Consider the following 14,838-nt stretch of genomic DNA (forward strand, 5'->3'; position numbering starts at 1 on the left):
GAGTATCCTCTTCAGTAAAGAACACCGTTGACCAGGATATACCTGACAGCCTGTCTTTGAAGGGTCCTGCCTTTGTTTCTATCTGTTGGTAGTATACCGCTCGTGAGATACTCCAAGTATGGTGCCATCCAAGTATCTACTAACCGGACCTCCATATTGGTTTCATCTGCTCATATGCTTGGCTCGTGTAGCCGTTCAACTGGCACTATATTTAAAGTGTCAGCATCTTTTGCACTCGCGAGTTTGGCTAAGGCATCTACGTTTGAATTCTGATCTCGAGGTATTTGCTGGAGGGTATATTTTTCAAATTACGCCAACAGATCTTTTGTTTTGTTCAGATAGGCCACCATTTTTAGGCCTCGTGCTTGATACTCCCCTAAGACCTGATTCAATACCAGCTGTGAATCACTGTAAATATCCAGCACTTTAATGTTCATGTCTTTGGCTAACCTTAACCCAGCGAGTAGGGCTTCATACTTGGATTCGTTTTTTGAAGTGGTGAAATCAAACCTAATTGCACAGTGAAATTGATGCCCTTCTGGCATTATCAATATCATTCCTGCTCCTGCGTGAGATTCGTTGGATGATCCATCTGTGAATAGCTTCCACAAAGAAGCTTCAACTTGAGGCTCAGGCGCACTAGGCTTTTCACCCTGCTCGCTGTCTGGGAGTTTAGTAAATTTGGCAATGAAATCAGCCAAGACTTGTCCTTTTATTGCTGCTCGCGGTGAGTATGTTATATCGAACTGCCCGAGTTTGACTGCCCATTTCAACAAACAACCAGCAGCCTCTGGCTTTTGCAAAACTTGCCGAAGGGGCTGGTCAGTCAAGACCATGATTGGATGGGCTTGGGAGTAAGGACGTAACTTCCTTGAGGTCAAAATTAGGCAATAGGCTAATCTTTGAATGGGAGGATATCTCAATTCAGCCTCGATTAACCTCTTGCTCACATAATACACCGCCTTTTGTACGCCTTCTTCTTCTCTTACTAACACCGCACTAGCAACATATTCGGTGATCGCCAGGTATATGAATAAAGTTTCCCCATCTACAGGCTTTGATAAGATGGGAGGCTGCGACATGTGGGCTTTTAAGGCTTGGAAAGCCTGTTCGCAGTCTTCAGTCCACTCGAACTTCTTGTTGCCCCTAAGTAGATTAAAGAAAGGGACGCACTTATCTGTTGATTTTGAAATAAATCTACTGAGCGCAGCAATTCTTCCAGTCAAACTTTGCACATCTTTGATCTTTACTGGTGATTTCATATCGATCAGGGCCTTGATCTTTTCGGGATTAGCCTCGATTCCTCTCAAATTAATGATGAACCCCAAGAACTATCCTGATCCTACTCTGAAGGAACACTTGAGAGGATTTTGCTTCATTTGATATTTTTTCAGAACATTGAAACACTCTTGTAAATCCTTCACATGTCCTTTTTCCTTTTTTGACTTTACCAGCATGTCATCAACGTACACCTCCATGTTTACCCCGATCAACTCCTTAAACATGTGGTTAACTAGTCGCTGGTAAGTCGCACCAGCATTTTTTAATCCAAAGGGCATTACTTTGTAATAGTACAGCCCTGTATCAGTCCGAAAGCTAGTGTGATCCTTGTCAGGGGGATGCATACTAATTTGATTGTACCCTAAGTATGCATCCATGAAGGAGAGGATCTCATGGCCTGTAGTTGCATCGACCAGCTGGTCGATCCTTGGGAGTGGGAAGCAATCTTTAGGGTAGGCTTAATTAAGGTCTGTGAAATCCACACAGGCCCGCCATTTGCCATTCAGCTTGGGAACCCGTACTGGATTAGAGACCCATGATGGATAAAACGCCACCCTAATGAACCCATTCTCCTTTAGTTTTTCAACTTCCTCCTTCAAGGCTTTTGATCTGTCTTTATCGAGCAGCCTTCTTTTCTGTTGCACGGGTGGAAAGTTTTTGTCGACGTTCAGGACATGGCTGATGACTGCAGGATTTATCCCAGCCATGTCTTTATGTGACTAGGCAAAAACTTCCTGGTTCTTCCTCAAAAATTCCACCAGTGCGTGTTTGGTTGTTGCTTCTAAATTTTTGCCGACCTTTACAACTCTCGTTGGAAATTCTTCGTCAAGCTGGACCTCCTCAAGGTCCTCGACAGGTCCTACATCTTCTTCAAAATCCCCAAAGCGAGGATCTAAGTCTCTATCCTCACTTTGGGCAACACCCTATTTGGTGACTTCATCACCTGATTGGGCTTGTACATCAATGGCCATCTGCTACTTTTCTGGGGGAGCACTCGTTGACATACCCTTCTTGGCCTTAGTGATTGAGGCATTGTAGCACTCCCTTGCTTCCCTCTAGTTTCCCAATACGCGTCCCACCCCTGCGTCTGTTGGGAATTTCATGGCCAGGTGCCATATAGAGGTGACGGCCTGAAGGTCGACCAGTATGGGCCTTCCAATTACAGCATTGTAGGCCGAAGGACAATAAACTACTATGAAAGTATTGAGTAATGTCCTAGTGGTGGGCGCAGTACCTGCTGTTACTGGAATCCTGATTGACCCTGTTGGAGCGAGTCCCTCACTAGAGAAACCATAAAATGTTTGGTTGCAGGGCTCCAAGTCCTTAACGGACAACTTCATTCGTTCCAGCAAAGATTTATACAGGATGTTAACTAAACTTCTTGTATTGACCAGTACTCTTTTCGCCATCATGTTGGCAATCTGAACATCCACGACCAGCGGATCGGAATGTGGGAACCGGACATGATGGGCATCACAATCAGAGAAGGTTATTGCACCGTCCTCTGTTCGAGCCTTCTTTGATGCCCGATCCTCCACAGTCATCATCTCGATGTCCTGGTCGTGACATAGGGTCCGAGCGTATCATTCCCTTGCCTTTCCGTTGTTTCCCGCAAGGTGCGGGCCTCCGCAGATGGTGAGTAAGGTGCCAGCCACAGGGTCAGGCTGTAAAGGTGGCGAGCGTTGGCGTGCAGGCGCCTACTCGTTGTCACCTGGAGCCTCTCGTTGGGAAGCTCCCACGGGCAGCACGTATCTCCTCATGTGTCCTTGTCTAATAAGGAACTCGATTTCATCCTTCAGCTGGTTACACTCGTTCGTATTGTGTCTGTAATCGTTGTGAAAATGACAGAACTTGGTTGTATCCCTTTTTGAAATATCCTTTCGAATGGCAACAGGTCTTTTGTAAGGCACACTGGAACTTGTGGCCTGATACACCTCTGTTCAAGACTCGACAAGGGCAGTGTAGTTGGTGAATCGTGGCTCATAACGATTGCCCTTAGCGCGCTTGCTCTCGAAAGTAGAGGGTTCCTTATGGGGCCTTTTCCCCCCACTTTTGTCGTTGCCATTCCCATTGCCTTTGCCATTGCTGTTGCCGTTGGGCTTTGACCCATTGGCGGCTTTGGCGGGGTCTTCAGTCCCCTTATCTTTATTTGGGGTCTTTCCTTCGCTGGCAATCGCTTCCTCGAGCTTGATGTATCGATCAGCTCGATCCAAAAATTCTTGGGTAGTTTTAACCCCATGCTTCCTGAGGCTACTCCAAAGAGGTGTACGACGCCTAAATCCTGCAGTTAGGGCCATCATTTTTCCTTCATATCCCACTGTTTTGGCCTCAGCCGCAGATCGCATGAAACGCTGGACGTAGTCTTTCAGTGGTTCTCTTTCTTGCTGGCGTATCTCAACCAGCTGGTTTGCCTCAGTTGGGTGCACACGACCCGCATAGAATTGTCCATAAAACTCCTTTACGAACGTCTCCCAAGATACAATACTTGCAGGAGGGAACTTAAAGAACCATTCCTGTGCAGCATCAGAAAGTGTTGCAGGAAAGATCCTACACCTAGCGTCTTCGGACACCTTCTGAATGTCTATTTGTATCTCAAATTTGTTGACATGAGAAACTGGGTCACCATACCCGTCAAAGTTTGAAAGTGTGGGCATTTTAAACTTACTAGGAGTCTCCGCCACAACAATCCTCTGGACGAAAGGAGTGCCCCTTCTCCTGTTGTACTCGATGTGAGACGTTCTTCCCCCGACCAGCTGTTGGACTGCTTGGTTCAGGGCATCTATTTGGGCCTGAACGTCTTCAGGAATTGTCGGGGCCTTTGGTGATGGGGGAATGTACTCGTTGTGCCGTTCTCGGAAGTCGTTGAGTACATCCCTTAGATCGTCGTCTCTTCACTGTTGCTCGCTGGCTCCGAGCCGGCTAAAGACGTTGTTTTGTCTGGGCTGCCCCCCGGCATTACGTCTTGCTTGTTGGTCTTCTCTAGGTTGTGGGCTTCTGCCTCCACCTCTCTCCTTGTTCCTCCGACCAGCATTCCCTCTGCCTGAGTCAGCTTCATTGTAGCCATGTCCATCTCTGAACCTCGATTGGCTATGGTGGGACCGACTGTCTCCTCTGTTGCCTCCTTGGGCTAGAACTTCCTGAGCGTTAGGGGGAGGCCTGCACTGGTCGGTAGGTCCTCGTGCATTATCATGTCGTGGGGGGCCCCTAACTGCAGAGCCTATCTCTGAGTTCCTTCTATTGCCAGAAGGACACTGCCCCTTGCTCGGTGGGTGCGGCTCTTCACCCCTCGGGCGTCTAGGGCTGCGGGGCTGCTGCCCGGCCCTATTCTGCCTTGGATGTGGGGGATTGCCTCGACCAGCCTGGGATGGAGGCTGCATCTCAGGGTCCCTAGGTGGGACATCATCCTGAGGCATTGGTGGGTGCTCCGGCCTTTGAGGGCTTGTTGGCTGGATTGGAGGGCTAGGATTGGGACCCCTTTGAGGTGGCCCATTTGAGGGTTGATCAGGCTGCGAGGCAGGTGCAGCCTGATTCCTAGCCAATTGGAGGGCTGCTTAGAGAGCTGCCATGGCCTCCCTCTGACGACGGTCCATCTCTGCCTGTCTTTCACTCAGCTCTTGGCGCTAACGCTCTATTTCTTGCTGTTGTCGCGCCATGGTCTCAGCGACATTTTCTTGACTTGCCCTCAGATTGGCCAATTCATCTTGCAATACTCCCAGAGTATTTCTCAGCGTTTCAGAGTCCAGTTCCTCCTCATCAAACTCCAAGTGTGGCTCATTCTCAGCCATGTTCGGAGGAGGAGGTTGAGATGGTGCAGCGTCAGCAACCTGTCCAGTCTTCCTGGTTGTCTTTGCCATTAGTACTCCAACCGCTTTGTCTCAAGCTCTCAATGAAAGCACCAGAATGTTGACCCTCGTTTTGGTCAACTGACACGGAGTCAAATGCTTGATGTGACAGGAAGTATTGAAATAAGTCTAATGGAAAGAACAATACACGACACCACAAATTATAGTGGTTCGGCCCCACGAATCAGTAATGACCTACGTCCACTTAAGCTATTATTGATATTGATTCTCAAAGGAGTGATCAAAGAACTAGGGTTCTTCGAGTTTCACAAGCCTCAGAGGGATGAATAATACAATCGAAAGGTAATAGCTATAATTCTCTTGTAAAGCATAAACTAAAATCAGCCAAAGGTCCAAAGTCCCTCCCTTGAGCTATTTCTTCTCTATTTATAGGCTCAAGGAGGATTACATGAATTAGTTACAGATATTCTTTCCTAAATAATCGGATAATCGGGAATCATGGGAGATAATCTCGGATATGATTAAAATTGCACAAGATCTTCTCAAAATATACGGAGTATACGACCAAGCTGGTCGTATATAAAATCCAAATGTTATGCCAGGGGAATCTCCCTGGTCGATGGTCGAACAGAACCTCTACTAGGTGTCAACCACGTGTTAAAATTTTTTGCCACGTCATCCACGCTTGTTCTTTGGATAACAAATACTATTTGAGTTAATAAGAGAGGATTATATATAAAAAAATGTGGGGAATGTTGAGAATGTTGAGATTTGTTAAATGTAATGGTTAAGTACTCTTACACAAAGTCGTGTAAAACACTTAATAGTTTTCACTTAAGTTGAAGTGAAAATATGAGATTTTGATGTAGGCATCTATAATTGATCTTTATGAGTCTAAAGTGATACAATGAGGTGTCAATGCTTGCCTAAAAAATTTGGGAGCATTAGGAGGTGTTTAATACACGGTCAGATAATGTGGATTAGATCTACAGGCAACGCGTTGCCATCCAGGAGACGATGCATTGCCTAGGCTGAAAACTTTGTGAAACCATAACAGGCAAAGTATCACCTATCACTAGGCGATGTGTCACCTAGCACCAAGTAATCATTTCTTAGCATGTTCATACAATTCATACGATTACGTGGTTTTAGCTCCAAATGATGTCTTCAAACCTCCAATCCTATTAGTTAGACTTAGTGACAGTGCCTACACTATAAATAAGGGTTATTAGAGTTGTAAAGCCTTGATCACATTTGACAGCTCTCTCTCTCTCTCTCTAACCTCTATCTCACTCTAGCTCTCAAAATCATAGTTTTTCCCCAAGAAAATCACCAAGAATTGCTTGAATTTTGTGACTTTAAAGGCTTGTTAAATCCCAAATCTCATTCTATCTTGGTGAAGTTTCAAGCAACAATGGGAAGACTTGGAATAGAAATTTTGGACAGTAATACTCCTCATGTGTAAGCCTTTAGATGTTCCCCAAGTTTGAAGAGCCAATTGTTTAATTCAAAGGTTTAATTTCTCTAAAACCCTAACTTTTAAATGTGTTTATTATTGTTAGTATTGATGATTAAAGGTTTCTAAATTCATGTTATAATCATTTAACCATTTAATATTTGATTATCAAGATTTGCATTCATAATTTGAATATAGTTCTTTAATTATTTAGATTTCAATTTATACTTTGAATATGATTCTTTATTAGCATCTAGGGTTTGTAAAGCAATATTATTCATTATTGATGTAGAAAGTGTAAATCCATATATTCCCACATTACTGTTATGCTTTTATTCTTTCCTTGGTATAAAACAGACAAAGGGAAAGATCACGAGGTGCCTAGGAGAAAATATGTCATCAACTCTTATGATCAAACAACGAGGAGTATGAAGTGTTGCCAGTGGCCAACCCAATACTTGGCGAATATTAGGCGCAAGGCTTAAATATGCCCACCTATCTAGCAAATGCCAAGGACATGCTCATGCATTTGATCACTAATTAATAGAAAAATTCCCAACGGAACAAAATTTAAACGCTGATGCGTTGGTGAAATTGGAAAGTGCCCAAGAGGCAGAAACCCTTAATGTCATTCTGGTAAAGTTTCTAGCGACTTTGAGCATCAACACTCCTACGAGTGGCGACCACAAATCGAAGATCCTAGGGAAACAATGTTTATCGACAAGGTGGACTCTTGGTTGACCCTGATTTTCAAATACCTAAACAATGGGACCCTTCCAACGGAAAAAAATCAAACCCAAAAAAATTTGTACCAAGACCCTCAATATGTTATTCAAGATGGAAGTATATATTGACGAGGCTACTAGATGCCACTACTGAGGTACATCACGAAGGAGGAAGCTCAACCACTACTCGAAGAAGTGTGTGGCAACCATGCTGGGGGTAGAGCCTCACCAAAAAGATACCCTGTCAAGGATATTTATGGCATATTATGAACAAAGAAGTGCGATAAGTGGAAAAGATTTACAAAAATCTTGGAAGCTCCTACGAACAAATTAAAATAGATGTGTTGTCCATGGAAATTTGTGGTATGGGGAATTGACCTCTTCGGTCAACTTCCTATAGGTTGCAGAGGAGTGAAATATGTTGTGGTCGTTGTCGATTACTTCACAAAGTGGTGCAAGGTTAAGCCTTTGGAGACTATCACCTCCATGGTAGTCAGTATGGTTTGCTCCATAAGATAGTGCCTAAAAATGGAACTCAATTCGATACCAAACACTTCACAAACTAGTGTGTTCGCCATGGAATTGTGAAAAGCTTTTCGTCAATAGCATGCCCTCAAGTCAAAAGACAGATCGAGGTAGTCAAAATGACCCTTAAAGACATGCTTAAAAAACTCTAGGAAGAGGCAAAGGGGGCATGGCTAGACGAATTCACTAAAGTGTTATGGTCGTACATGACAACAATATGAACTTCTACTCGACACACCCCATTCTCATTAACCTACATGTACGAAGCAATGCTACTAGTCGAAGTAGATATCCCTTCAAAGGAGCAACTTAATTATGACAAAGAGTTGAATGAAGCACTACTTGTCGAGTCTCTTGACCTCATTGACAAAAAAAGGGAGCAAGAAAGGTTAAAGGTAGTGGCCTACCAGCAGCGAGTGACTAACTACTTCAAATTTTTTGAGTCAAAGATAGAAAATTCGTGGTTGGCGACCTAGTCCTACATCGTGTGTTCCTCAACACGCAAGACAAAGCCATAGGTATTTTGTGTCCAATTTAGGAAGAACCTTACCTGGTTGAAGAAGTGTTGGAATCGAGAACCTACAAATTATCTATGACAATTGGAGAGGCCATATTGCGATATTGGAACGACGAATACCTAAGAAAGTTTTATCAATGAACACATTATGATCCATATTTTGCAACCAAACACCAACTTTTAAGTGGTTGCTCTTAATCTATGCATTTTATGTTTCGCGTCACTTCTAGGCAACTACCATCCAAGTCACTTCTAGGAAACTACCATGCAAGTGCCTTCAGGCCATCAATCAATGAGAATTAAAAGAGACGTCCTTATAACCATCATAATTTCTCTATATTATTGTGTTATCTATCAGGCTACCACAATGACAATGGGTGAAATCCACTAATGGGGTCGTTCAAATAAAGAAAAAGAAAGTGACGATTTTTACAAGTCCCCAAGGGAATGTGACGGGATCCTATGTCCTGCCACAGAAACATAAGAGACATTATAGGTGGCTAGGAAAACTCTGATGTATTTCTTTAATCCATAAGAGCCATCATAGGCGATAGAAAAGTAGTGCCCCAATTTCCTTGAGCATTAAGTGCGTGCATTTTTTACATACATTAAATAATAAAAAAGGTCTTTAAAACTAAATAAAATAAACTTTATTAAATAAAGTAACCAACAAACTTAAAAACAAAAGAAACTCTGAAGTCTCATCATTTTGAAAATAAAATAAGCATTGTGACAAAACTTAAATAAAACAACTTTCATAAAAAATAAAAATAAATAACATAGTAATCCAAATAGGCCTGACCATTAACAGCTGTTAAATCCTGAATATGTATACCCTCCGCCAAAGCTCTCCAACTTATTGATGTGTAGCTAACTCTTTACCCTCTACCTGCAACACATAGTATCCGTGAGCTAACGCCCAACAAGAAGAGCTGTGTAGGACAAAATCCTCTTACCTAGACTAAAACAATGAATAGCCAAAACAACATATTGATAATGACACTATTCATACACGACATAACATATTCATAACCTAAACATAATATAACATAAATGTAGTCATAACATGAACATAATCATATCATAAACATAAAGCAGAATACCGGAGTCATTCCAGCCGTAAACAAATTCTGATCTGGTCAGATGTGCAACCAAGCATGAAATAAAGTAAGCATGCAATTATTCTTAACATAAACATAGCATGTCTCGTAAACATACAACACACTCACACATATCATAATCATACATAACATGACATAACACAGTCATACAAAACATTCATAACAATATTGTAAAAATGACACAAACATAATCTCATTATCATACATAAGTACGTCGAGCATACACCCTTGTCCAGATGTCCACTCCTCTTACCTCAGGTCCAAGTAGTAGTAATAATTCTTGTTTCCTTCAAGATCCATTACCAATCCCTAAGTCACAACATACAATATCACAAATTTTGAATTCCATGTCAACCCAATAACATGTTATGAATTCATCCATGCCCTTCCTAAGATTTATTCATACTTAAAATATTCTTAAGAAAGTCCTAAATCCATTATACACAAAACCTCTAACCAAGAATACCAAAGCATAACCAAAACAACAACAAAAAACACAAACCCAAACCACCTAAAACTAATATTTTACCATATAATTAACTCTAGGTTCAAAATATAACATCCATAAACATAATTAATCATTAATACATCATTAATTTATGAATTTATCATAATTCCCCATAATTGCATGGTTATGGTTCAAGCAGCCTAACTTCATCTTCAACCTGTAAACAACTCCTTAACATTTAACCAAACTTTAATCAATTACCACTAACAAATTTGTAGCATGTTTCTATCATCAAAAAATTTTAACATGTAATTATAACAATTTAATCACCACATCTACCCTTAAACCCCAAGAACAAACATAAACATAACCTAGGTTCTAAAGAGTGGTTAGATCTTACCCAAAATTGTTCTCTAATACTACAAGCCCTTCTAGATCTGATTGAGAGAGTGAGAGATCTGATTGTGTTGAATGAGATAGAAGCAAAAATAATGAGTTGTGTTTAACCCTAATCCCATCTTAATCTATTTATAGTAATCCTCAAATCCAAAAGATTAACCTGCCTTCAACCCTAGCTCTCTCATTATCATGATCAAGTTCTTTTAGTAATTTTACACTAAGCTAATAGTTTTCAAATCCGTTAATTAACTCATGGCCGTAAAGTCTTCTAATTTATACTATGGCCCTTAAATACATAATTTGTGACACTTATGACCTTACTACTTGGAATTTATTCTTGTTGCTAAAAATGTACTCAAATTCAACAAACACCTCACATAAACATTTATGAATCATAAACATAGTCAAATAGACATAAAAATATGTAATCAAATAAAATTACAAAAATACCCCTACATGTTACCAGATAATGAAAATGTTGCCTCAAGACCCTTCACCATTTTCTTGAGCTTTGCTTTGGCCTTTGTACTATGAACCTCACCAACACATGTGATGAAATCTGATAACACTATATGGATTAAAACCCCAAATTCTATAAAGAACAAGTAAGTTGAGTACAAACATGTTATCTATAAAATGATAAGAACCAAGAGCTACAAAATGTGGAGATGCCATGCTAAGATACTTAAGAAATACAATTAACAATCTACATAATAAATATAGTTGCTCAATGCCACAAGAAATGGTCTAGATAAGTTCAAAGTCTTCTCAAGAACATAAAAGCACACAAAATGACTAACCGAAACTTCTCTTAAACTGATTAAATGATTCAAACTTACAACACTTGGTCATATTTATAGGATAGTTCGCGCACCTCCTTACACAAAGTAATAAATGATAATGAAAATTGAAATTAAGACCTATACATGAATCAGATTTGAAACCATAAAACAACAATAAATGCACAACTAAAACCAATGAAACAAGACCCAAATTAAAAGCAAGGAAAAATGTGCATCCATGTGTTGGAAGTTGTTGAAGACTTCCCAAGGTGTGAAAAAACTAAATTAATATGATTTTGTGTCTTCAAAGACATAAACGTACATGCTTTTTCAAAAAGGGTCTTTTAGAACCTTGACAATGTGGATTTGGCTATCTTGACTTTTGTTTGGGCTAAGTAGGGCACCCATGTAGAAACAAATAGTTCTACTTGATGAATCAGCCCATTTAGAGCCTATTTGAAACATGGAACTCTATGCCTTGTAATTGAGCCATCAGGCAAACTTATGAACAACTCTATTAGCTCCTTGATTTGCATCACGCCGTCTGTTGTTCGTTGGCCTTCCAATGTTTCTTTTCTAAGGAGTCTCCCTACTTAAGCACATCACTGAGGCTCTCGGCCTCTTACTCCAATATTGAAGGCTCGCTATGGTTAAGGTCGCTACCTATGAAATAAACAGAATTAGGGAAACAGTGGGGGAAATTAAATAAAAATGACAAAAAAAGTGAATAAGGCACTCACCAAAGTGAGGATCATCGCCTGTTGTCGGATAAGGTCGAGGGTGAAACTAGTTACTAGCGCAGACCAAGTGTGGAGTACCTGGGGGCTCACAATGGTAGCATCTAAGATACCCATGGTTGTACCAATTGCCACAAAAGGGGCTTCGAGATGGTGTCCGAAGGCATCAATGCTGGCGGAAAGGAAGCCGTTGTAGATTGAGGGCGCGATAACGATGGATCGTTGTGCTCATGGGCTTGGCCCTGGATCCGTACTCTCTTGGAGATCTCTGTTGCTTTCTCTTAGGGGGCTTGACATTTCTGTTTGGCTATCATGACCAGTCAATGGTTGGACAAAGTATGAAGATGGATCAACCATCCCTACAAAGTCACACCAATTAAGTGAGTAAGGCATACAAGTGTATGTATATGTTGAAAGTAAGACAAGTCTCTAATGGGAAGACAGGTCGAGCAAAGTTAAAGGTTTCAATTAAATGAGGCCTAAGTACCGAATGCCTCATCTCGCTTGAGGTCATTCAGAAGCACTAAGGGGTCTAGTCGGTCATCCTCTAAGGCGACATTATCCCAGCTACCCAAAGAGGACTCCCTGGACTGCTCCTTGATTGGGACAAAACACCGAGGGCAAGAGGATCTGGTAGGGAGAGAACTATAGCAGTTTGACACAACATGATCTTTCGAGGGAAGCGTAGGGAAGGTGCCCCACATCTCCAAGAAGGGTAAATTATAAAGTAAATCATCCTCTTGCTGTATGGCAACCTCATTTGTGGCCACACGGGTGGATGAGCAAGTGGAATGAGAAACTGAAAAACAAGGCTTTACTTCATAACTGTCTACCTGGTCCTCATCGACCATGTCCTCGCTACCTGTATCTTAGCAAACCTCATAATCACTGAACTCATCCTCGCTAGTCGAGACCCCACTATCAATATCATAGCAAACCTCATACTTGCTGACCTCAACCTGGCTGGTTGTGACCCCAAAATATGTATCATCATAAATCTCATCCTCACTGGTCTTGTCCTCACTAGCCATGTGCTCTTCATCCAGGCCCTTGCCTATGGTAACGGAGGGTGAATCGGTGACTCTCGCAGCCGCTACCCGAGCAGAAGATTGTCCCCTATGGATGAAACTGTAACAAGCCATAACATACAATACCAAAAATCATGCGGAAATTTAAAACTTTCACTTTAACTCATCATATCGAAAATCCATATTAAAAAAACTTTTAAAAAGGTTGTGTGCGCACACTTTTAGTTTAGCAAATGGAAATACAAATACTCATCCACAGAGTTAAAATAAAGTAATTATCACAAAAGTGATAATGAGATTCCAACTTTTTCTTTTCAAAATGGTGATCCATCAAAAACCTCCCCAGGTCAGGCCATATGTACATATTCACTAGCAGACTTCGCCGCTCACTGCTCCGCTCTGCCCTTGCACTTACCTACAACATGAAACAACTAGGTAAGCGAAAAAGCGTAGTAAGAATAGCCTTACACACAAGTATACTAAAACCCAATAACAAGTCGACCTAAGGTAGATATCGGCACCAGTCATTAGGGTATTAGATAAGTTCCAACCCTATCATACAATTCTCAAATAATATCCACATCAGAATCAAATACTTTGATTGTACCAAAAAACCCATGTCACACATATCTTAATAACCTGCACTCGGAAAATCCCAAAGAATTCGAGATATATATATAATTACACAATTTAATCAATTCGAACAAACACAAAGGATCCTGGCTCCAACCCAGAATCACTCTTAACGTCCTGGCTCCAATCCGGACTATCTTACCATGTCTTGGCTCCAACCCAAACTGTAACTTTACCATGTCCTGGCTCCAACCCGGACTGTATTACACTAAGGATCTGGCTCCAACCCGAACCCACTTACCATTAAGTCACAGAATGTATAAGCATTGCAAATGTGGGTATCAAGCATACCCTGGTCTTAATGACCCAAATAAAACTATTGTAATCTACTACTACAAGCACACACTAGTATGTTCATGTTATAGCCAAGAAAGGGAAAGGACAACTTACTTGGAGTCCTTAGTTCCTAGCTGGATCCTTAATACCGCTATTCATTTTTCCTTTCGGTGGTTACTGTAATTAGTACAATGTACTCAGATTAAACTATCTCATATACTTATTGCTAATATTCTATAATAGTTGCACTCAATAAATTCTCAGAGACTCTATACAGTAGCCTCTTATACACTTCATAGTGTATAAGGCCAAGTTTTCTTTTCAGTCTTAAGTTATCGTAGGAAAATCGGTCTCGTAGTAACATGCTTTCCATACCGTGTGTTTTAATATTTCTTCAAGAAGGAATTCTCTGATTTGATCAATTTGTACTCTGGTTTTAGAAAAAGGAGTTAACAAAATCACATCTTTATAAAAATACCATAATTTTCATTCTATTATGCAGTTCACCATCTCCTTTCATAATACCAAAATACTCATTTTAGACTCTTTAATTATTATTATTGAAAAGTCACCCTTTGTTTATAAAGATCCTTTTTAACCTAAACTTTTATTTTTACCAAGTATAATAATAATCTTAAACCTATTTTGTGGTATTTTTGAAAAGAAGGGCAATTGGACCCTTAATTTATTAAAATGGTAAAAATCATATTTTATTTATCTTAACCTGCTTTTAGAATTGTTTAACATCAAAATCCTTAGTTACTTTTATAAAAAGAACCATTTTCTAATTTCCAAAATATTACTTTTACTTCTTTATTTAAAGTTATAAAATCCATTTTTAAACCTTTGCCATATGTTGAAAAAAATTTTGGCCAAAGCCCTTAAAATTTCGTCCACTTATTCTTTGTCATAAGGATGGGAACTAGGCGAAAGTCTCGCGTCAAAACTTGTTTTAGGTTAGGATAACTAACCTCTCAAAAATTAATTTTCGTTATGGTCAAAAATTACTATTTTTTAGATTTTAGGGCAAACTTAGAAATTTGTTTCTCTTAAAAAATGACACTATTTTCTATTAAATTTTACAGGGGTCCTGATACATATCTTAAC

Source organism: Humulus lupulus, chromosome 3, assembly GCF_963169125.1.
Source record: "Humulus lupulus chromosome 3, drHumLupu1.1, whole genome shotgun sequence".
NCBI lineage: Eukaryota > Viridiplantae > Streptophyta > Magnoliopsida > Rosales > Cannabaceae > Humulus > Humulus lupulus.